Source organism: Euwallacea fornicatus, chromosome 34, assembly GCF_040115645.1.
Source record: "Euwallacea fornicatus isolate EFF26 chromosome 34, ASM4011564v1, whole genome shotgun sequence".
Lineage (NCBI taxonomy): Eukaryota > Metazoa > Arthropoda > Insecta > Coleoptera > Curculionidae > Euwallacea > Euwallacea fornicatus.
Genome location: NC_089574.1, coordinates 950441 through 974115, shown reverse-complemented (window position 1 = coordinate 974115; position 23675 = coordinate 950441). Strand labels below are relative to the sequence as shown.

Here is a 23675-nt window from a genome sequence, read left to right as displayed (position 1 = left end):
GTCTCCTAGAAAGAAATTGCGATTTTCAACCGAAAACATTATCGACATAATGCAAATTGATGATCGTGTCTGGCCGTTTGTATACCTACGTCTACCGCTAATCAAACTGCTGCCGTTGCTGCCGTAAATCCATATTGTTTCACTTTCTCTCATAAATATTTCATTTTATTCCGTGTAACCTGATATCGCAATTTATTATAAAATAACTGCTCGCCAGTAGTAATAAAATTATTAGATATTAAGACGGATCGAGAACGAGACGAGGCAGCGGTGTCCCATTCCGGCCTTAACGCCCGCGGTCATCAGTATAGTTACGTTGCAGTAAATCCATAATTTATCCAGATTTATTGGAATGTTTACTTTTGTTGATGTTTCTTGCTAATTAATATCTTAGCTCCTTTAAGGCAATAAACGTTATAAAGTGCAAAGCTTTATTTGGAAATTTAGAAATCATGTCACTTAATATGTGTGTTTTGCTCACGCGGTGTCATGTTGCATTTGATGGTGGACATTCGTTTTGAGAGAAAAGCGAAACCATTAAAGACTCAAATAAAAATGGTCTCCTTTCTAAGCAAAAATAAATTAAAGCTTCGCGGCTTCGTTTGATTTTCAAGCAGTTTGATTTGACGCGAAACTCGCCTAATTAACCTGATATTTCTGGACGGCGGAAGTCCGTCAAATAAACCTGAACTAGCCGATATTAGTGTGAAACTGTTTCAAATGAGTTCCGAGAAGAAGCCAGCATTCGTAATAATTCAAATTTTCAGTATTCTAGAATAATACCAAACTGCAGATTTAACTTTCCCCTTGGCCTCATTTTCTATTGCTCACTACGTCTCAAACGCGGTAGAATTTCTGTCAGGCTCGTTTAAGGCAACACGCGACCACTTTATTAAAACCTTAAAATCAAACATGACACGCAATCATACCATCTCTTAACGCCCCAATACTCTCTAATTCAATTTCCCTTCGTCCGCATACACACGCACTTTGTAATTAACCCATATTTGCCTTATCTCCCCCGCACGATCTGCCCGATGCAAAAAAGTCGCTGAAGCGCAATAAATATGGCTGCTGCGCCTGTTGCGGCCACGGTGCTACTTGTACAGGACCCAACAATCAGATTATATGAAAAAATACGGGTCAGTAAGAGGTACCGTTAGGTACCGGCCTGGCAAGGGGTTGCCGATAGTCATCGGACAATGCGATGCTAAATGTGCCAGCGTTCGTTAAAGTATTGAACGGCTAATTACGTCGGTTTTATGTTTCTCGTTACGTTGTGGGTCCTGCAGGTTGCAAAGATGTCGTGTGATCAACAGCAGTAGACCGGATTAAAGACTGTGTCCGGTTAAGGGTTATCCGGGGGGATTTTTTTAATTCTAGAAGTCGCAATTCCGTTCGGAGACGGTAGCAAATCAGAGGGGTCGAAGAGAACCGAAAATAAACAAGAACGCAGCTATTTCGGAGATGGGAATCGGGGGAAGAACCGGTAAATTCGCACTCTCGGTTCGGTGCAGGAAAAGAAATCGAATAATCTTGTGCTGGTTTCTAGACACAAAAAAATTGCATTAGGCGCATTCACGAAGTTTCGACGTTAATTTGCAGCGGTCGACATCTGGAGCACCAGAAACCGATATTCGCTAATTGGTTTTCATTTGGATCGTTTGATTTGACTAGAAGATCTGAATTTGTTTTTCTGAAAATTCGAAATTGCAGCGTTCTCGTGGAATGAACTTCATCAGCGCGGTTCACGCACCGCCGCCGCGCGGTTCCCCGAATGCACCCGTTCGTGGATGGTGCAAGTTTTATTATCATCGAGTCGTGCTGTCAAACCTTGCATTAAATCGAGCCTTCCTCACATGCGAACCGCAAAATTTTGCGCAACTATCCGGCCGTAAAGTATTAATTCTTTAACCCGTAAATGGGCATATTTGTGCTCTATTAACAGCTAATTTATCTTGGTTATTCAATAGTTTGCCTTTTCCACATTTACTCAATTCTATTTTGCATATTAAATGATTCTCGAGGTATGCGCTCTTGACATTTATTAATAGCCGTACATTCGTTTTAGCGACTTGTCGTGCCGTATCTATGTAGATAGATTTTATCGCCCGTATAGCGGATAGAGTGATTTCTGTTCGAGAAAATGGACTGGGGCTTTGTGTAGATGTCAGCTCACTCTCCTACCCCGAGAAGTTATTATTCATCCTGCTATTATTAATTCATTTCGATCATTGAGCCTTCGAGGATCTCGGATTTATGAAGTGTCGAATTGTACGGTGTAGTAGATGCGAAGAATGCATTTCAACAATGCACGGTTTGCATAATTTGAAGCTTAATTGAGCGTAAACCGTTGTTTGTCCTGATGTTGTTGCTGTGTTACTTAACTTTATTTGACTGAAGAGAGCAAAAACCAGGTCTGCTATAGTCACGGAACACCTCAGTATGTCGAAAACGGCGACTTTCATTTCGGATTATGACATAGAAAGCGATTCCAGTGAAGATGTCCAGGTGTTCGTTCAGCTCCTAAACGCGGGTCCTCGCGGCACGTCGGTTCGTATAGGTCAAGTTTGGAAAATTACAACATAACGGATCAAAGATTGCCGAACTATGTCCTGTTGACTCCCTACCGCAACTTGTCGCTCCCTGTGTAATCTCGAAAACGGGAAAGATGGCGAGTCCGGTTAAAATGGGGCCACATGCGAGCGTTCGAGCGATTATTTTTCAAAAATCTGGAACGATGAAGGAAAAGCATCGTTAAGGCACTTTTTGTGGAAACTAGAAATTTTGCATGAGATTTTTGGTAGCATGCAAAATTCGATGGGCGCTGTGTGTCAGATTTAAATGGAGACCTAGATGGTTCGTCCTTCTATGGGAACACTGTCGAGAAAGTATCTTTAAAATACAAGTTTTGCTGGGATTGAACGGTCAACTAAGGAAACGTAGTTTTGGCCACTTCAAAAAAGGCCGATATGAGCTTATTTGAGTGGTCAACTGCCAGCTTCTTTAACTGACAACTCTTTAGTTACGAGTAGAACTTACGTTAATGACGTTTTCAGATGAATCATCTAAATTACCATTTATGGTTCAGGTCACTGCGCGTCTCCCATATTTCAACTTGGTCCATTCATACAACGTGAGCATCTCCAAGGAATCGGAACGTCGACCGCGTCTCGACAGTGAGACCGTAGAGCGCATACTGTGCGAATGTCCAGTGATTGCCAGAGAAAGGTTTGGTGTTCGGAAGAGCAGTAATTGGGCCGGAAAACCTAATGGAGACCTCACTCACAAAACCCGCGCGCCTCGCTTGAAGGTCGCGAGAGGAACCTGAACGCGCCGCGGGCCCAGACAAAGGGTAATGGGCACCTAGTACTGAGTGGACAGCAAGAGACCTCAAATTGCAGTGGAGAACCGTTACCGGTCTAATTCAACGCAATGCAACGCACCATGCAACCTTTTTGTTCTTAAAATATTTCCTATAGTAGCAAAACTGCTTAATGTTGAAGATTTTACACATTTTTTGAAAATCTCAAGAGGCTAATGTGACTACTCCGCGCAAGATTAGCACTTTCTACCAAATATTCTAAGTGGGAGTTTTAGAGAGCCAATTGCAAATTCAACAAATTCAGTATGAAAATAGAATTTTATCGTTTTCCTTAAGCTTGTCACCCGGGGTTGACAGCAGCATTTATTAATAATTAACATATATCTTTCCAAACACGCAATTACATGAATAATTTACCGTTCGTACCGTTAACAGATTGTGGCCAAGACCGAGCAACCAATAAATTATGGACTTTTGTCATTCGGATATGTCGAATATGCGGTTGCACTGCCTCGACGGAATTATTATTATTATCGCAGTCGATTCAACATACGATACATTAAACTTGCCTTTACGATACCCCAAGAATTACTGCTTCATAAACTGCGCATTTTTTTCTTGAATCTGCAAAACAGCGCATTAGCAAGTCAAGGCGTGTAATGCTCTTGCAGCTAATTAATGGTGTTTTCTAAATTAAGTTAAACATGTCGCCCGCACTTTCTTCACTCCAATGACATGCAACAGTACTACACCTTTTCCCTTTTCGCTAATTAGTCTTCCCATTTTTTGCAGTGGTCACTAAGTACGGTCCAGTTTTTAGACAACGACGAATCTAGTTCGATTTCTATTCGCTTTAATTGCAAGTTAATGACTTGTTCACGAAACTGGACTATCGTGATTAATGAAATAATCGTACCGAGTTACGACGAAAATAACCAAAAAATATCATATCGTCACCGGCTGCATGAAGATAGATCAGAATTCCATCGACTCAATCAAATGTGATGAAAATTGGCTTTTTGGAAAATATATTTCCACGGTACAAGCCTGAAGGTGACTTCCATTGCGCATTTCTGCACGATTGTCTCGCGATCTGTGTAATACTAATTTTTGGGCTCAAACGACGAAATATAAACATCATTGGGGAATTTGCGAAATCTACTGCGAAACGGCCTACAACGAATCGCCCTTGGTGTGGAGACACGTAGCAAGGATCGGCCAGTGAAAATCAGGCATCTCTAAACGTGAAATCTGAGAGAACACCAAAAATTGTTGTTAACAGCCCCAATGGCAAAAAGTGAGCGTCATTATTTGACTTAGTTGAGATCCGTTTGGGTCTTATTAAAATTTACAGTGATTCATTATTAGAAGTTTTTGCTGCAACGTCAGCCTGACGAGATCCCAAAACCCCGATGCCTCAGAGGTCCGACCACGTCCCGGGGATGCCGAAGTTATGCGAGAAATGTCAAATGTCCAAATATCAGAAAGTGGCAGATTTCAGCTTTCACGGCGACACGTACACAATGCAACACGGGGTGTTTTAGAATTCCCGCCGATCCCTAAAACTGAAAGAATTCAAAATTAATCGTGGAGCGAAAGAGCTGCAGGAATCAAACAAAAACTTCAATGTAAAACTGAGACTCGCTATACTAGAAAATATGTTCGGAATTAGTACCAGGGCAGTCAACATTTTTAAATGACAAACATACAGACTTGTCGCAGCAATGAACAGACTCAATTCCCCGTAACAAATAATTACATCGATCCGCCTTAGCGCGTAAACCCTATAAGTCCAACGGCTTCGAAACTGGTCTGTCGACAGGCCTCCTTATGGGAATAGCTAGGCGGATGGTCGAGATTTTTCATGGGAATTATGGAAATGTGCCCGCGTCAATCACGCTCTAAGTGAGGAAAAGTGAAAGTTTTTAAATCGTTTTTATCGCGAAACTATCTCTGTCGATGTAATTAAGATGGCGGTCTAATCAAAGAGAACTAAGCTTAATAACAAAAATCGGTGCCATTTTCGGTTTCGTAACGGCAATCATTACAAGTCATTTCACCTGTCCGTTCAATTCTGTATTGGGATAATATTACGGAAAAAGGGGGAAGCAATATAAATCACTCAGTCAGTTACGAAACCTCGAAATCAGGTGGCTAAGCATAGTACATGTACATGAGTATTGCTTATTAGTGATGGAACCGACAATAATTTATTTGTTTCTTGGTCGGACAAAGCTATTAATGCGAAGAAAAAACGCTCACGTCTTATTAGATTGTAATTATGTTTTGTATTATATCACTTGTGTTGCTGAAGTGAGACTAGGTTTGATCACAGGGAGGAGTATACATACAGCCATTACGTTTGTAATCAATTAGATGTGACGTGAGTTACACAAAATAGCATTTCCGACGGAATTTCCAAATAGATTTTGTCCGACTTATCTGCACCGCGTGCCCAAATTGGCGGTTCGGGACCATGACCACGTAACTCGAGTCGTGCTTGTAATTATATGATTATAGTTGTAATTATAAAAAATACGAAACGCTACAGCAAATCCAGACCGTGAGGATTACTGAGAAAATCGCACTAGTGCAAATTCTGGCTAAAATCCAATAATGATTAGCTCAGCATAACGATGAGAAACTAGTATTCCATGTACAGAGCGTCGATTCGAAACCTTCTCACCTCCATTATCTCGAAACAGTACAGATTTTTTTTTTTTTTTTTAAATCAGTAGAACACGTCGATTTTGTTATCTAAGGAGACCAATTTTTATGTAGAAATCACTGCGCACCTTTCTACATTTCATCCCTTAGGACCACCCTCTCAAGTATTTTAAATGGGAAAAGGGGCTAAGTGATGTGCCATTTTAAAGGGCTTGTACGTCTTTAACTTTTATTACCCGATTCGTTACATCCGACTGTTGCGTTGTCAAGTTAAGCGTATTTGACGGCGTAACGTCAGAAAATTAACACCTTCCGTGCATGTACAGTATATTATTGCGCGTGGTGCATCGGTACCGAAATTCGGCCGATGGGCTTGTGCGCTCCCAAAAAGGGTGCAAAATGATGTGGATGTTTGGAAGCCGCAGTACCACTGTGATCGCCATAACTTCGCAAAAGACGGATGCAAATGTTTTTGGCACCCTTTCGTACCAATATCGGTTCCTAGACGTTTCAGCAGAGCGATGGCGCGACTAACAACATACAGTGGTCCAAAGCGAAAACGACACATCTGTACTGAAATCGCTATTTATTAATAAATTTTCATTTACTTGATAGTAAACCAGGGTGTAAAATTTTTAAAATGTTACGCTACATCAGTTCTACAATATCCACAATTAAAAATGAAAAAACATAATTCTTACAAAGAAGGGAAAAAAATTAAGTTCAATTTGCTTTCAAAAATTGATTTTCAAAATTAAAATGATACAGGTCAATTTCGTGACAATGATGAACATTTCTGATGGTAAAAAAATGTTCAACAATGCATTGATGCAACGTGCAACAATTCTTATTGACATTTGCCAGAATTCAGTTCAAAATCAACATTGGGGGGACATCTCGCTGTGAGACCACGCGAGCTAGTAATTAGGCATCATGAAAAAGGCCAGTCTGTTAGGGCAATCACTGATACTTCACCAAAAAGCCCTGCACCAATGCACCACATCATAGAAAGGTTTAAAAGCGAGGGAAGATTAAGAAAAAAGATAACAAAAAGCGTAAGAAATCGTTTGACTGATGCTAACGAAAGATGGATTGCGCGATATGTAAAAGCAAATCCTCGAATAAGTGCCGCCCCCGAACTGGCTATACAGAGTGAGTCTTAAGTAATGGGACAGAGCAACGATGGATTTATGACATAAAAATAATGCAATATAGCCGAATTTATGTTATGCCAAAAGTTGATAATAACTGAGATACAGGGTGCCAAAGTTGAAAAGTGAAATATTTAATGTCTCTGGAACAGTTCGGGCTAATTTCACGAAATTTCTTATATAGTGGTTTTTTTTGGAGATGATCAATTCGAATTTATCGACGATTCCCCGGTGTATCACTGTATGTATTAAAGTATCTTCTAGAGGGTGCCACAATCGACAATTAGGAGTCGTTTAAACCGTTTAAACTTTGTGGTGCCACGGTGTACGTCACTTTGCTTCACTCATAAAATTTGTTATTATTTTTATGTCACAAATCCGTCGTTGCTCTGCGTCCCGTTACTTAAGACTCGCCCTGTAGAAGCTGAGAAGCATTTACTCAAGTCGGTAAATCTAGAAACCATAAGAATAGTTTTGCGAACATGTCAATTACGTGATCGAGTAGCCAGAAAAAGGCGGTTCAGTGGTCTGAAGAGTAAAAAGATCAGAATACAATTTGCCAAAGAGCATTTGGATGAAGGAGACGAGTTTCGGAAAAGGTTTTTGTTTATAAATGAAAGTAAATTCGACCTCTTGAACTAATGAACCTGGGGGAATTATTTTTTAAAAGGTTTTTTGAGTATTTTAACTAGAAAAATAACGTACTATTGGTCGACGACGAAAATCGATCAGAGGCCAAGAATGTGATTTTCCCACAAGTCGGACATACCATTTTTTCGGCCATTTAAGATTAATCTCAAATACGTAAACTTTTAACTTTTTGTACAGTAACCGATATGACCGACCGCATATTCTGATGTCTGACACAATACAAGTTTGGATCTTGAGTGGCGCGATGGAATTTCTTAAAACCGACTTCATGTAGAACTCCCCAGGTCTATAAGTCCAGTGCGATTTTCGAAGTCCACACTCTCTTCTTGTTTCCCAGATATTTCCGTCTGTCGTCGTTTATCTCCCCGAGAATCTCGACGTTCACGAGATTAGTTGAGTTGGGAAATGTTCAAATTTTCGCGAAGTGAAGTTTACAAATTGTCGGCCGGGTTATACGTGTAGCAATTTCATATGTTTCGTGACATATTTAAGTTGTCGCCAATATTCATTTGGCCGCTCTCGAAATAAAAAAAAAATGAACTGCTGATATTTTATAAGTTTTCCAGAGCTTGAGGTTTAGTGAAAAACTTTTAATGAGAAATTTATAACAAAAATAACATATAATATACACTCACTTTCGCATGAAATGCACCACCCAGTAATACTAATAATTAAGTCTTGTAACATTTACATGGAAATAACAGTTTATTTTGTTGTTGAATTGTGAACGAGACATCTCAAGATACCCCCAGTGAGATAGCATCGAAGTTTTTCCCACGTTTCGGATTTTGAGAGGGCGAATTATCGGCATCAAGGAGGGTGGACTTTCTTCTAGTGAGATTGCCCGAAAAATGAATCGGAACCGCACCGCGATCGCGAGAATATGGTCTTCATGGTCTGAAGAAAGGCATCGTCCAGCTGGACGTCCTTCCCGTAGCAGCAATGCACGTGAAGATCGACTTCTTAGACGGATGGCCATTGGTGATCGATTTCAAACAACGATGTCTGTTGCAGTAGATCGGATGGGAGCTCTAAATCGTCGGGTGTCGATGGCAACAGTTTACAGAAGATTTTCGTCTTTTGGCCTGCACTTCTACCCCCCAAATCTACGATTGCCACTAACCGCCCAACACCAAGCTTCCAGATTGGCCTGGCGTCAAGAATGAGTTGATTGGAGTCATGAGTGGAACAATATCGTCTTCAGTGAGGAGTCGCGATTTTGTTTATGGATCAATGACGGTCGTAGAAGAGTCAGACGATACCGAGGTGGAAGAACAAATTTGCAATTTTGTGAAAGGCGCCACACAGCTCTAACACCTGGTGTCATGGTCTGGGGTGCGATATGTGTTGGTCGAAGATCTTCTCTTGTGTTCAAGCACCCTAAACGCACGTCGCCACATTAACAATGTTCTGAGGCCAGTATTAGTACCCTTCATGCGAACTTTACCAAATGGCACTTTCCAACAGAATAATGCAAGACCACATGGCGCGAACATTACTCGACAATACCTGGAAGAAGCGCAATTGAAAATACTGCCTCGGCCTGCACGGTCACCGGACCTAGCGCCCATCGAACATCTTTGGAACATGATGAGTCGCCGTCTTCGAAATTTACCGAGACCTCCAAACAATGTGGATGACCTACGACATCATCTTGTGGTAGCATGGAATGAAACACCCCAGGAGGATGTCGATCATTTGTTGCAAATCATGCCGCGAAGAGTACGTGCTCGCATTGCCGTACGAGGCGATGTCACTCATTATTAATTTTTTAATTAACAAATGTTGTATCTTTTTACTGAAAGTCTGATCGTTTGATATCTCCATTATGAAGCATTATTTCGCCAAAGTTACAAGACTTAGTTGTTAGTATTGCTGGGTGGTGCATTTCATGTGAAAGTGAGTGTAACATTTTTTTAACGATAACGTCTCGTAGTTCACTCTCACGCGTACGTCCTGAAGAGTTCTATCCCCCGAAGTCTGAGTTCTATGTCGCACATGCCCGCGTAACACAAAAATGCGCAACCGTTCTTCTATAATACTTTTTTTTAGGTTTTGGAAATCCGAAAGCACAGCTAACCTTCCACTAACACAATAACTATCAGTTGCCCGATTTCGATGCGAACTACTAGTTAGTTCATCGACAGTCAGCGCCTTTAAGGCGATACGGCTGACAAACGTGAAAACGGCAATTTCGGATGTTCTCCTTCGTGATTTCACGCCGAGGGCCACTTTCATTTTATGCTCATCCTTACCTTAGATATATGTGATCTAATCTACAGTTACTCTTAGCACGTCTTCCGCGTACCTGAAACAGACAGAGTCAACGTCAAATCTCCGCATAAAAATTCCCCCGAAAATGCTTGACCCACTAACGAAAAGCGTGGGCCCGCGGGGTGTAAACACCAAACTTCTATCCGTGACTTCTATATTTTATTATTAGGGTTGGTCTTCGGCGGTAATTGATAGGCATCTAATGTCGAAGGGAGTTCCCGAATGCATAATATTCGAATTTATTGTTCCGAGTGCGCTATGGAGCCCCATCCCACGCACCTTTCTCTCCACATTAATAACTTAAAGTATCGGTTTTACAATAATTTAATACCTGGTACGAGGACTAATTATTCACGATTACCGTTTACTCGGATTCGGATTATTTACGGATTAGTAAATGCGCGGAACGCGTACCCGGTCGATCTATTGGGTTAGATGAGCGTGACTAAAGACGGTTTTATGTAATTGTGGCAATTTGTACACGCAAGGTGCCACGCTGCATCGAGCAGAAAAAAGAGGAGGAAATGAGACAACATAATGGAAATGCTAAGAAAAAACTTAAGTTGCAATAATTATAACACTTGCCATAAGAAAGCCCGCAAAAACTTAGAAAGCAAAACATTATTTTGGTTTTAAAACGAAACACGCAACTGCAATTTCCAGACATTTTGCAAGGAGTTCGAAGTTTCGTTTCGATAAGTGGTACAACGCCGTTGTTCTCTCTTATCTCCTGCAAAAACCACGTTGCGCTCAAATTGACTTTCTTGCATTTGCATAATGAACGCGCTCTTGAACTTTTTTGGGGCTTTTAAAATTCCTTCAAAAGGCCTCAAAACCTCTTGGCAAACGTGACTTTAACGTGCCCACCCGAAAGAGGCGAAAAAATTACCTACGAGACGTAAAAGCCGTTGGGTTAGACTAGTAATTTCAAAAACTCCGAAGCCGTACCATGAGAAAAACTCTGGGGTCAAACTAAATTGAGGCTGGAAAACACTTGGCAAAAACCAATAAAAACCCATTTCCAACTATAACACCTGTGAAAGTTTTATCTTTGCTCTTATACAGGGTCATTCACGGTGAGTGTCCCATTAAAAGTTTACGAGATTCTAATATAGCTCGAGATCGGAAATTTTGGATACTGACGTAATGGAGTTTGATCTGTCGAATTAAAATATCGGTATCGTTGCGACGTTGACAGATCTACGTGTAACTGACAACGACTTTGTCATTTTAAATGGCACACCCTGTATTTTATTACATTTTCGAATTTCCCGGGAGATTTGAACCCCAGTTCATCTAACGTATGCCATGGCTATGATGAACCGTTTTCGAAATAAATGATTTTTTTGACTGATTTGGCAACAAGGAGCTCCAAATTGAAAAGCGCACATCTTTTCAGCTATCACGGTTAGAGAGTTGAAATTTGAGCTACAGACTCTTATTAGTTATCTATATCTTTTAACATAACGCATTTTTTGGATTTACATACAGGGCGTGGAAAAATTAGTGCCGATATCGGAAGGATATAAATATGAGCATTAAATGGGAATCTGAGTAGAAAAGTGAGTGGGAAATTCCCAAATCCCTTTGTGCACATGATATTGACGCATGCGAATAGGCGTGGAAATAAGCAAGCGCCTTTGTCTCGTTCTCCTCAGAACTTGTTACTGGCTTTGGCAGTCTTCTTTGGAAATGAATACAACCATACTCGTGCAAATCCTTTTCAAATCTTCGGAATTTTTCTTCAGTCATTGGAGGCAAGTGCGGATATTTTTCATTGAACTTTCCACGTGTTCTTGACGTTAATCTGTCACATTCACCGTGAATGTAAAGTAAATTTACTATAGCACTTATTGAATTTTCAAAAACCATTTTTTAAACTCGAGAAATATCTAATCTAATGCTTAATAAATAATGCGGAGAATATTGCAAAAAAAAAACAATTGTTTATTGATAATGCTTCCGTAGTGACCCATAGCCTCGTCCCAACCGAGGCAACTAATAAGTGGTGCCTTTTACACTCAAAGATTCTAATATTTGCCAATATCTCAAAAACAACTGAAAACAATTATATTAATGTATAATACTTTTCGATGGAGGATTTATTGATATTTCAGATGCCATCCAAAGATATAGGGTGTTCTATTTAAGATTCTCATTTAATGCTCGTGTTTATATCTTTCCGATATCGCACTAATTTCTCCATCTCCTGTATGTAAATCCAAAAAATGCATGATATTAAAAGATACAGATAACTAATAAGAGTCTGTAGCTCAAATTTCAACTCTCTAGCTGTGACAGCTGAAAAGATGTGCGCTTTTCAATTTGGAGCTCCTTGTTGCCAAATCAGCCAAAAAAAATCATTTATTTCGAAAACGGTTCATCATAGCCATGGCATACGTTAGATGAACTGGGGTTCAAATCTCCCGGGAAATTCGAAAATGTAATAAAATACAGGGTGTGCCATTTAAAATAACAAAGTTGTTGTCAGTTACACGCAGATCCGTCAACGTCGCAACGATGCCGATCTTTTAATTCGACAGATCAAACTCCATTACATCGGTATCCAAAATTTCCTAGCTATATTAGAACCCCGTGAACTTTTGATAGGACCCCCGCCGTGAATGACCCTATGCATTCCAATAGGTCCTCTACAGTTTCTGATGGTGCTAATAAAAATTGCGGCAAAAACTGCGAATCTAAAAGTTCGGAAAAGGAACAACATTTGGAAAAATCGAGACTTGTCATTCTCCAAAACTACGTCGAAGTAATGACGAACCGTCGAAAGTCGCTGGGAACGGGAAAGTTCGGCAGTTCCAAAATTTTTTCCAAGTAAATATCTACTCATCAACTCCTAAAAGAGAATTTTTCCGTCGAGACAAAAACGTGTTAATTTGTTGATGTTTTCTTCAAGACTTCTACTGAAATGGTAATGCCGCTGAAATAACGTTTTTCACTGCCCTAAGGACTCCATTGGACGCCCGACTAAAAGCCAAAAATGGCAAACGCTCTTCCATTACTATGCTAAAAAATGGCATCATTTATCCCATTCCAAACGAAACAATCATTTTAACGTCGGCGACAATCCACCTGACAGCCGAGTGAAATTCTCTGTTACTTCTCTTTGAGACTCTCAACTTATCATTCAAAAAAAAAAAAGAGATGATATTTACTGACAGTTTAAAAATTTAGTACGAAGTCACGCTAGACGAACGTTTGTGAACTACAAACCGTGAATCCGGATAGTGAAACGTGAAGTTATGTTGAACAATGGGCGTTCAAAGCGGATACCTCTCGTATGGAGTTATTAGCCATGTTTTAGCTGAAATGAGAGTCGTTCAATTATTACATTTTTTTCACTACAAGTGATATAATGCCGTCGCTCGTTTGATCGTCACCGGATGACAGGCTCACTTAAAAGTGAAAGTGCAACGGCACACTACGGCTCATTAGTTCCGTTAGTTTTCTAGTTGTATAGGACATTTTTCAGATTTTCCACGTCCCGAGAAATGAAGCCTCAATAGATTCATCAAACGAGACGCGGACCAACCTTAGCACACGTTTACCAGTCCGTCTATATTCGTATTTCGTTCAAGCAGAAAGATAAATGACGCGACTTGTGATGTTGGCGTTTCTCCAGAATATATAAATTACCGATAGTTCTTTATGGCTGCTGCATCTACTGGATTTCAAAACCTAAACAGTTAGTACTTGTCGTACCTCACGATTAAGGTTAATACCTTATTGAAACCACCAAAACCTCATAGGATTACGCATGCACGACACCAACGCGGTACAGTTCTTAAGCGCGTTGTTTTTACGGCTCATCCGCATTACAATAGGCCGAAGAACCATTGACGATGCCCTTTGTGTGTCAATTGGTGGCCTAAATGCATCGCTCGTTCGCATAATCTGCGTAAGTGGCATTTAATGGTTTCTTTATGCAGTGTCAACCCATGAGGCGATAATTCGGTCAGGTAGGCAGGCCATTTTTGAATCAGATTTTTAAATTACTTTAAAATCCTGCCCTCAATATACGGGGTTGTTCAAAAGTCTGGAAACGCCCTACGCACATCTGGGGCATTTCGCTCACCGACTGATTGCTCTGATTGAACTGATTGATCCTTTTCCGAGTCTCCTTTTCCTACCAAAGACCGTTGATTACGATCCGACGGCTAAGACGTGAAAATGAGCTTCCTAAACACCATTCTTCGGATTTGGGAGTCCGCATCGATAATGTCTCCGTTATCCGTCAAAAAATCGACGGAGATCTCCATCGTTGGGCGTTTGGTGCCTTATGGTGTTCAAACGAATTATAGAGCCCGACTACTTTTTACAAGGGACTAAAATCAGATTATCGATTTTAACGGGTCAATAAAGGAATTATCATAAGAAATAACATGGGAAGATGGTCGTGAAACGAGTCTTGAAAAAAATTTACATTTCAAGTTTATTCAGTTCAACGAGTTCTGTGACCTCTCATTAGACCTAGGATAGTTCTCTCAGCTATGGTATGCAGAGTGTCCCGAAATTAATGTCAAATATTGAAGTGAAGTGGGGGGAGCTTTAACATTTAACGTGACGTACTGCGTGAAAAAGTGTGTCCTTGGAAACTTTTGAAACGCTCCGCTTCTTCGTGTTAATTCATGGGAAAATCGCATGCATTATTCGATACGCAGCATTGGCCGTAATCACTGCAACTTTTAAAATTCATTTATATCTTTGTTCGAAACGAAAGGGCAAATGCGCCGCTCTGTACGCACGTCCTTTACTGAACTACCTTGACTTATCAGAGAGAGAAATGTATTATCTCTTCTTACATTCACTGGCATAAACAAACTGCGACTCTATGCTGGCTAAAATTGTTGCAACTAAATTAAAATAAATAATTAACTATAACAATGAAAAATAAGGCAAATTTTTAATATTTGGCGTAATATCCATCAACCCTAAATACATCTGCCGTTCTATTTGGCACAGAATTAATTCATTTATCACTCAGGGGGATCCAATTCTGACCGAGCTTTTGATAGCAGTTCGAATAGTTCCGTGGCATTTTTAACATTTCGGTCAGGAATTTTCCGGGCCGAGAGTTCCCATAAGTTCTCAATTGGCTCGAGATCAGGACTTGGGGGCGGCCACTTCACAATAGGTATTTTTGCTGTTCTAACCGCAATTTGCAAACGTGCTTTGGATCGTTATGGTGTTAAAAGGTGGATTTAAGCGGTTTGAGCTCATCCTTGTAGGGTTGCAAAACGTTTCTCAAAATGTCTTTGTATGTAAATGTCTTTGTATGTAATCTTGTCCATTCTTCCGTCAATTTTACGTAGAGGACCCGCACCAAATGCCGAGGAGCACCCCCACACCATTACAGATCCTCTGCCATGTTTCACCATGTGACAAGTGAATTTTGGATCCAATCTCTGGCCCTTAGGTCCCTTTACGTGTACCACGCCATCGCCTCTGAATAAATAAAACTTGAACTCGTCACTACATACGACCCTTTTCCAATCATTTGGTGTCCAGTGAATGTGGTTTTCAACGAACTCAAGCCTGGCTTCAGTGTTCTTTGAGAGTAAAGGTTTTTCGGCAGGTCGAAAACTACGTGTTTAAGCCACTTCCACAAATTCCTCGCCTTATTGTTTGATCTGAAAGGCCGGATGGCTCTCTTTGGTCGATTTCGCCTATGACTTTCGTTGTAGATAGGAAATGATTTATTTCCGCTATATTTAAAGTCTTTTGGTCCGACTGGTCGGAGGACTCTCTTGGTCCACCAGCGGTTTTTAATTGTGTTATACTGCCAGTACGAACAAGCCGTTCGATGGTTCTCGACTTCTCTTAGACCATTTTTATAAAAATGAATCACTCTGGTTCTGATGTCACGACCATACGTTGTACTTCGAGCCATGTCGGAAAATTCGCTAAATAACAGTCGAATTGAACGCAAGAACTGAGAAGCAAAATTTTCTCAAAAAAACAACTAAAACTGAAGAGTTGCAATAATTTTGACCAGCAAAGAAACACAATTTGTTTATACGGGGTAAATATACGAGATAACACATTCCCCTTCTGTGATAAGTAAAGTCACTTCAATAAAGGGTGCGTGGACAGGGTGGCGGATTTGACCCTTCGATTTACACAGCGATATAAGTAAAATTTAAAAGTTGCAATAAATACAGCCAATGCTGCGCACATTTGCAAATATCTTAAAAACCGCTAAAGATACGAGTTGTTAAATGCCAGAGCGCTTAAAATTTTCTTTTCACTCTTAACACCTTACGTCCCATTTGACCGTTGTCAATTTTACGTAGATAGCTCCAGACCAGTAATTTTGGGACATCGTATATCTTGAAGGCACGAAGTGTATCTGCTGAGACTCGTTTCTCATTCACAGAAGCTATTCCCTTAAATAAATGCCTGCCCAGCACACAAGTGCCTTCCACACGTTAGTTATTCAGTACAACCTCCCAGGGCTAATCATTTATAGCAAATGGCGTAATTACTTTTCATTAACCCGTTGCCGCCGAGTGGCTTCTGGTTTTACGATTCGACCTCGACCAGTTGAAGATTGACAAGTTTATAGCATTAGAATTGTTTATGCTCTGGTACCGAGTACCAGTACCACTACTCTGCAGTAGACAAATACACACACACTTGCTTACAATGTATTATTGTTTCGTCCAATCACATAATATTAATCAGTTATTGCCGGCGAGGGTAATTGATACGGTTATTTACTAACTTCTTGGGCGAGTGTAGAAGTTGATTCATGGCATTTTAATGAAAGTTATTCATATATTCTGAGATGTAGGCATGTACGTTCTGAACGACACATGTAACGCCGTTTATTAATTGTCTTCAACCTGCGTTAATCACGCTAATTTCCATACAATAATTTATCAATGAGTTTTTATAGTAAAAATGTTTGTGATATTGCTCAATCCATCATCATTATCAAAGACTGCTGTTCATAGTCATTTGTTTGCGTGCCGTTGGACTTTTCGATACTTTTGGGACGTATCGAATAGATACGACCAACCGCTTGTTGGGAAATGGACATTATACATCTGTGCGGTTTGTGATCGGCCTTCGCAATCTTGTACCAGGTCTACCGGTATGAAGTGAGCGCTATTTTGTGAAAATAAAACACCAATTTTAACAAGGAGAGAAAAAAAAATCATTCACAATATTGACCGTTGGTTTCTACACATTTTGACCACCTTTCTGGCAATTTACGGATACCACGCCAATAGAAATGTGCCTCTTTGGCATTAAACCAATTAGACACCCAATCTTCTACTTCTTCGTAGGAATCGAAGTGCTGCTCAGCCAATGCGTGTCGCACCGATGAAAACAAGCGGTGGTCCGAAGGAACCAAGTCTGGCGAATACGGCGGATGGGGTAGCAACTCCCAGCCAAGTGTTTCGATGGTATCCTGGTGTTGGTTTGTGTGCAGGTGCGTTGTCACGGAGCAAAATCACCTTCTCGCGTCTTCTGGCCCGTTCTGATCGTTTTTCGATCAATGCATCGTTTAAATTAATCAATTGTTGTCGGTAGGGAGCAGTATTAACGGTTTCGCCAGGTTTTAAAAGCTCGTGGTGCACCACACCTTTCTGATCCCACCGAACACGCAGCATTCTCGTCGAATCGATCGGGTTTTGCAGTCGATGTTGATGGTTGTCCCGAATCAACCCGTGATTTTTCCGTTTAGGATTTCGAAAATAAATCAATTTTTCATCTCCAGTAACAATTCGATGCAAAACTGATTTCCTTTCGCGCCTTTGAAGCAAAATTTCACTGGTGTTTTTCCGGCTCTCCATCTGTCTTTCATTCGATTCGTGCGGCACCCACTTTCCACACTTTTGGAACTTTCCCACAGCTCTTAAACGATCAGAAATTGTTCGTTGTGCAACATTTAACATTTCTGCCATTTGCTTTTGACTTAAGGCGACATCTTTATCCAATATCGATTGCAGTTCGGCGTCTTCGAGCTTTTTTGGTGGTCTGCCACGTTCTTCATTTTGCACGTCAAAATCGTCATTTCTGAATCGTTGAAGCCATCTCTTGCACGTTGCTTCTGATAAAGAATAATCGCCATATGCCTCGACAAGCATTCGACGCGACTCTGCAGCACTTTTCTTCAAAGGAAAGCAAAAAATTAATGCTTTCCGAAAATCATCATTTGGTGGTACAAAATTCGACATTTTTGGCACAATGAAATAATATCTTGTTATTTGTTCATGGACTTGATCTGTACTAAATATGTTTGTCAGTTTGCACACCAACCGGGCAAACGCAAAAAAAGGTTTGTTTACAACAAATGCGCTATTTCGAGACATTTACATCCTGGCGCTCTCTTCATACCGGTATACCTGGTATCTGCGCTTGAGGTCTTTGCAAAGCACCAAAGTAACACAGTTTGACGTCGAAAATTAACGTTTTAAAATGAGGAAGCACACGACTAAGGCGTGCGAACCCATCGCATAGACCTCGAAGCAAGTCAAATACAATTTTGTCGTAAAATCGATGAGGGCGCCGATACATGACAAGCAAGATTCATATGGGATATCTGACGGCCGTTCTGGCGGGCACCACCATACGATTCCCCACAATTTGTCTATACATTAACAACCTGTTTACGTCTCGGGTCTCGAAGCGAATTGTCTGGGAATACGTGAGAACGCGACTTGCCAATCGCGGGTTCAAATCAAGGAAAAAACTCTTAAAACTAGTCGTTGCATCTCCCTATTGGCGATTTAATTGATACATTCAAATGATCAGATCTTACACGCAGAGACGGAAATCACAAATAATACCGGAATCAACGAAACCTCAACGCTCGTGTAAGTGTTTCACGTAAGACGCCAGCGATGGCTGTAATGGTGTCAGTGGAAGTTCCATTGAGTGTTTCAAATATAATAAATAGCCTTTTAATTACTGCTTTGTGTCTCTTAATGAGCCGGTGATAGGCTACCATATTGCGTGACTCTGAACTGCTATACTTCAGTATCGAAGTGATATTGACAAAGTGATTACGCATAAGCCGATGGTGGACAAGGAGTAATCAACCACATAAATAACTTAATATTTATCGCATGTAAACAAACAACAATTATCACCGTATCTAATTTGGTGTTTGCCTCTGATGATGTGTAGATACGTTCAGCTAATATTTGATTCGATTTGCCCACTTCGAATTGCTTTCGAAAAAAAAACTGATGATGGAAATTTTGACAGAGACGATCGCCGGCACCGGAAAAATCCCCACTCCGAGCAGGATCAAATCCCGATTCGTTTTTCTCAAAATTTACCTCACATCACGTAAGTCATGCGGACGAAGAAAGGCCCGATTTGCGAGAGGCATGAAATTGAATCCCAATTAAAAACGGTTTCTATTTACTTTATGGCCCGTACCGAAAGATACGTCGTGTCTGGAGAAACTGCTGCCCCAATAAAAGAGGTATCACGAAAACATTTCAAGTTAAATACAATACGTTTAATCAGGATCGACACGAAACGTTCAATTAGCGGAAAATAATAAATAAAGTCTCGACACCGAGATTGAATCGCCCCAATGCGATTTATTGCCCATTTTGTGAGTGTTTTCTGTTTTGTTTCATTATCACAGCTTTCTAAAAGTCGCCAGTACTACCGAATTCGCGGGGCGGTGTCGCAATTCGGTAGAACAAATCTAAATCTACCACTAAACCGTCATCTCGGGTCGTAATTTCAGGGCAATTACACGATTTACTGGTCGATAGTAAACCGAACCGGTCGATAAGTCTTGGACTAACAAAGTAGCCACACCTACGGTACTGTCAGATCGGCCCTGCTGCTTTAAGGTCTCGTGTTCGAAGCTTCCGATATTTTTAGTTATCGCCTACCGAGCGTTGGATTTGAGCCTACTTTCATCACGATTTTAAACAAAACTGCTCTCGCGGGAATTCATCGACGTGCGGCGATTTTTAGTTAGAATCCACGGTGCGAGCTTAAATTCCGCAACAAATAAATAACCCTAAATAACCTTAAATATTGACTTAAATTTGAGACGCAAGTAGCAGGCGGAGAAGTAGACTTCGGCGAACTCGCCACACGCCATCGTAGAATGGTAAAATGGTTCGGGTGCAAATGCACTAAAATGCAACTTGAGCTTTGACGCGGTAGCTGGGGGAATCCCCCAGCTATTCCGTTCAAAAAGACAAATTTGAAATCGAGACGCGACACAAAATTGTGTTGTTATTGTGAATAAAGAGATGATGTCTGTTTAAGTAATCTCCAAACGGAAAAGGCCATCTGTAGCGTCCAAAACATTACCTGCGCAGACAACTACTTCTCAGTACGCCGTGGATTTGTACCACATTTTTTGGAAATGTACCGGATGATTCAAGGAGATGGCTCACCGTTATCATTTATTTGTTTTTGAACTTAGAAAGTTGAAATTTGGAGGGAAGCTATATGGGAACGGGGCCGATTGATAGAAATTAATGGCGTTTATCTAGCGTTTCCGGTTTGACCGGAAATGGCCTAAACTTTCGATTTTTAAATCGAATACCTTTTAAATTTTCACTTTCTTGGAACCTAGAGGTAATTTTTAGACTAAAAACATGTCACTCAAAAAAATTATTTTTTTAATGTTTTTTTCACGTCGAGCTACGCTACTGGAGTATACATATTAGTTAAAATTTTAAGCCAGAATTATGCGGAAAAATACTAGCATGCCATCTTACCGAGTACTTTTTGTTTTATAAGCAATTTAAATACCGAAAAACAATGTTTCCCATTTATAATGTTTTTCTCACGGCAACATGGTGGCTCGCTGCCATTTTCAAAAAATGATTTTTTATTGAATTTTTTCATACGAAATAAAACGTACGTTCCTTCAGATATGAATCGTTAATTCATTAAAAATATCTAAATTTAGAAAAAAAATATGTTAAGCGTGGAGTAGGTCATATCCGCCTTCCAAATGACAGAAAAAGTAATAAAATGTTTTAACCCGTAGAAATACTTTGTTAAATTATATAGAAGCACAAGTTTCCGCCACTTCTAATAATCGAAACGAATTAGAAGAAAAAGTCCGTAGGACGATACATGATACCCCGAATCAGTTGGACAATGTCATGAATAAAACAGTTGAAATTGCTTCTGCTTGCCGAGAACAAAGTGCGCATTTTAAACATCTCGATTAATTATTTGTTGATAACCACAAGAATAGAGAAGTTTTTTCAAAACTCGATGCCCTGACGAATGGCTAATCTCACATTCTAGAGCTATCTCACGAATTGATGCACTTCGATTAACTTCTACCATAAATAAAATATTGATTTCTTCGTCGCCGCTCATAATAAACTTTTTTTCTTCATTAATATTTCCTTTTATTCATTAATTTTTGAAAATAGCGGCGGACTGGTCGGTTTCTAGGTGGAAATATCACCGCATACAGCCGTGCAGCATGAGAAGACTGTTGACGACATTCTCCAAATACTAACAGCATGTCAATTTTTTTCACAAAAAAAAATATGTTTTTTAAAATTACTTATTTTTGGACTAAATATGACTTCCAGATTCGAAAAAAAATTCACATTTAAAATCAAGAGTTGAAGAAATTTTCGGTTAAGAACTAGATAAACGCCATTAACAACGTCAATCAGTTGGCTCCATTCTCACATAGCTTCTCTGAAAATGTGATCTTTCTAACTTTAAAAACAAAAAAAGTTATAAGGGCGAATCACCCGGTATAGGGGGAGAGGAGCTAAACGTTAACGCATCAGATATCACTTTCAATTTTGGGAAGTGGCCCTTAAGGTACCCTTTCTTAGCGTTATCGATAGCAGGATATTTGGAAACTCGATTTTCTTTTGACCGTAATTTTCCTTGCAGCGCATTCGTACGCTCCCTAATCAACTAATCGCAATCACCATCTACACCGTAATGGATAAATATTTTTCATTGAATATTGTTCTAAACCCGCAGTCTCAGTGCGAAAGTTGACCGTGGTCATGACCACACCTGTTATGAAATTGTTTGTTGATACGCGAACCCCGTTTGCAACTTTTGCAATTCAGAAATTTTTCTTTCTTTTTTTTCAATTTCACCTTCGACACTCTTCTTCTCGTGTGTTAAACTTTCGATTCTCCGGTGTCATTCTTGTGATGAGATTAAAGGTGTGAAAAAGTGTCAGTACTCAGGTGCTAAAACAATACGGTGCCCAATAGGTTTCGCTACCCAAAACCACCGTTTCACATTCAATGTGTAGTAGATCTGACATAGAGCCCGCGGTGGGTGGCTAATCTCGGCCGATCTGGCCGCGTAGCCACTGGACTTCGTGACTAATTGCTGCCGATAAAACGAAATATCTGCGGGCATTTGGACTCTGAATAATCACTGGATCTACGCTTGTTTATAGAATAGTGTTTCGGTCTATGGTTTGCGAAGGAACTACCAACGAACTCTTCTGCCGCGGTTTTAAGATTTGTTCTTGCTACTTTGTAGCTGCGCCTTTCCAAAGAAAGCGAAACGATTCTGTAATAACTCAAACAAACAATCCATCTTCGACGTTAATAACTCGGGCATGACTCATAGAACAAATAAATCGGTTTCGGTATTAATGACGGGTATTGCAAAATTAACGGGTATTTATACCAAAAAACCGCTTCTCACGAAGCTCGAACTAGAAATTACGCGAGCTTCGTTCGTTTAGATAAAGTTGCCTAATTACGAGATGGAATTGAGCCGTGTGAGAATTATTTTGCAACGTTCTCTGGTCTGTTTATTATTCCTGATTCGCTGACGTAGAAGCGGGAAATTAAAATAGACAAGACAGATGCGAGAATCGTTTTGATTGTTTTTCTGTTTCTGTTACCACCGGCCATCGGGGCTCTATCTGTGTAGAAATGATCAATGCCTCGGTCCGGCGATGAATTGGGTGCCTACATTGACGCAAGGAGAACGCCCCGATCTGAGGGTGTCAGAACTGTTCGATTCGGTGCGAAAATAAATAATCAAAGTCACGCAATCGATCTTGCGAGTGTCCGTCAGTAAACTGAAAAAGAAAAAATTGAATTTCTCTATGCACCGCTCTGTGTTTAAAATTAACGTTCCTAGAAGCGAAAACATCGATCTGTGCTAAGGCCGGATAACGCTAGGACGGAACGGTGCTCCGGGATTTGCTTCGATGAACGGTCGAAAAAGTGCAAATGTCAAACGTCTGAAAGCTTGGCGCAAATGGCGATTTACCAAAAATCTCTTCAAGAAAATCTGAGCTCGCTTTATTTTAAGTGAAACACCCTGTATGCTATTGCACGTACAGATACTCCTAAACATTTTTGAGAATATTTGACATAAATCATCCTGAGTGTCAACAGCTTTCGAAACTTCCAGAAAGTTCCTGCCTTTCCGGGAATCGAAACTTTCGAACGGCGCAAGACAGAGATAATTTTGGATTTTCAAAACATTTTTTGTAAGTTTTTTGACTCGATTAATCTATTAACGTAAATTTGGGAGCTCCCCCCAAGTGTGATAGCTCTCATTAGAGCAGAACGGAGACCAAAATGGCACTAAAATTTTAACACATGAAATCTTATATTGCACATTAAGAAAACCCACTG

General features: G+C 40.3%; 1 protein-coding gene across 19 annotated transcripts in view; it reads right to left on the bottom strand.

Moving 5' to 3' along the window:
• The window catches only part of RhoGAP19D (Rho GTPase activating protein at 19D), a 167166-nt gene that overhangs the window by 70891 nt on the left and 72600 nt on the right, over nucleotides 1-23675 (bottom strand). The gene's annotated exons all lie outside the window — the stretch shown is intronic.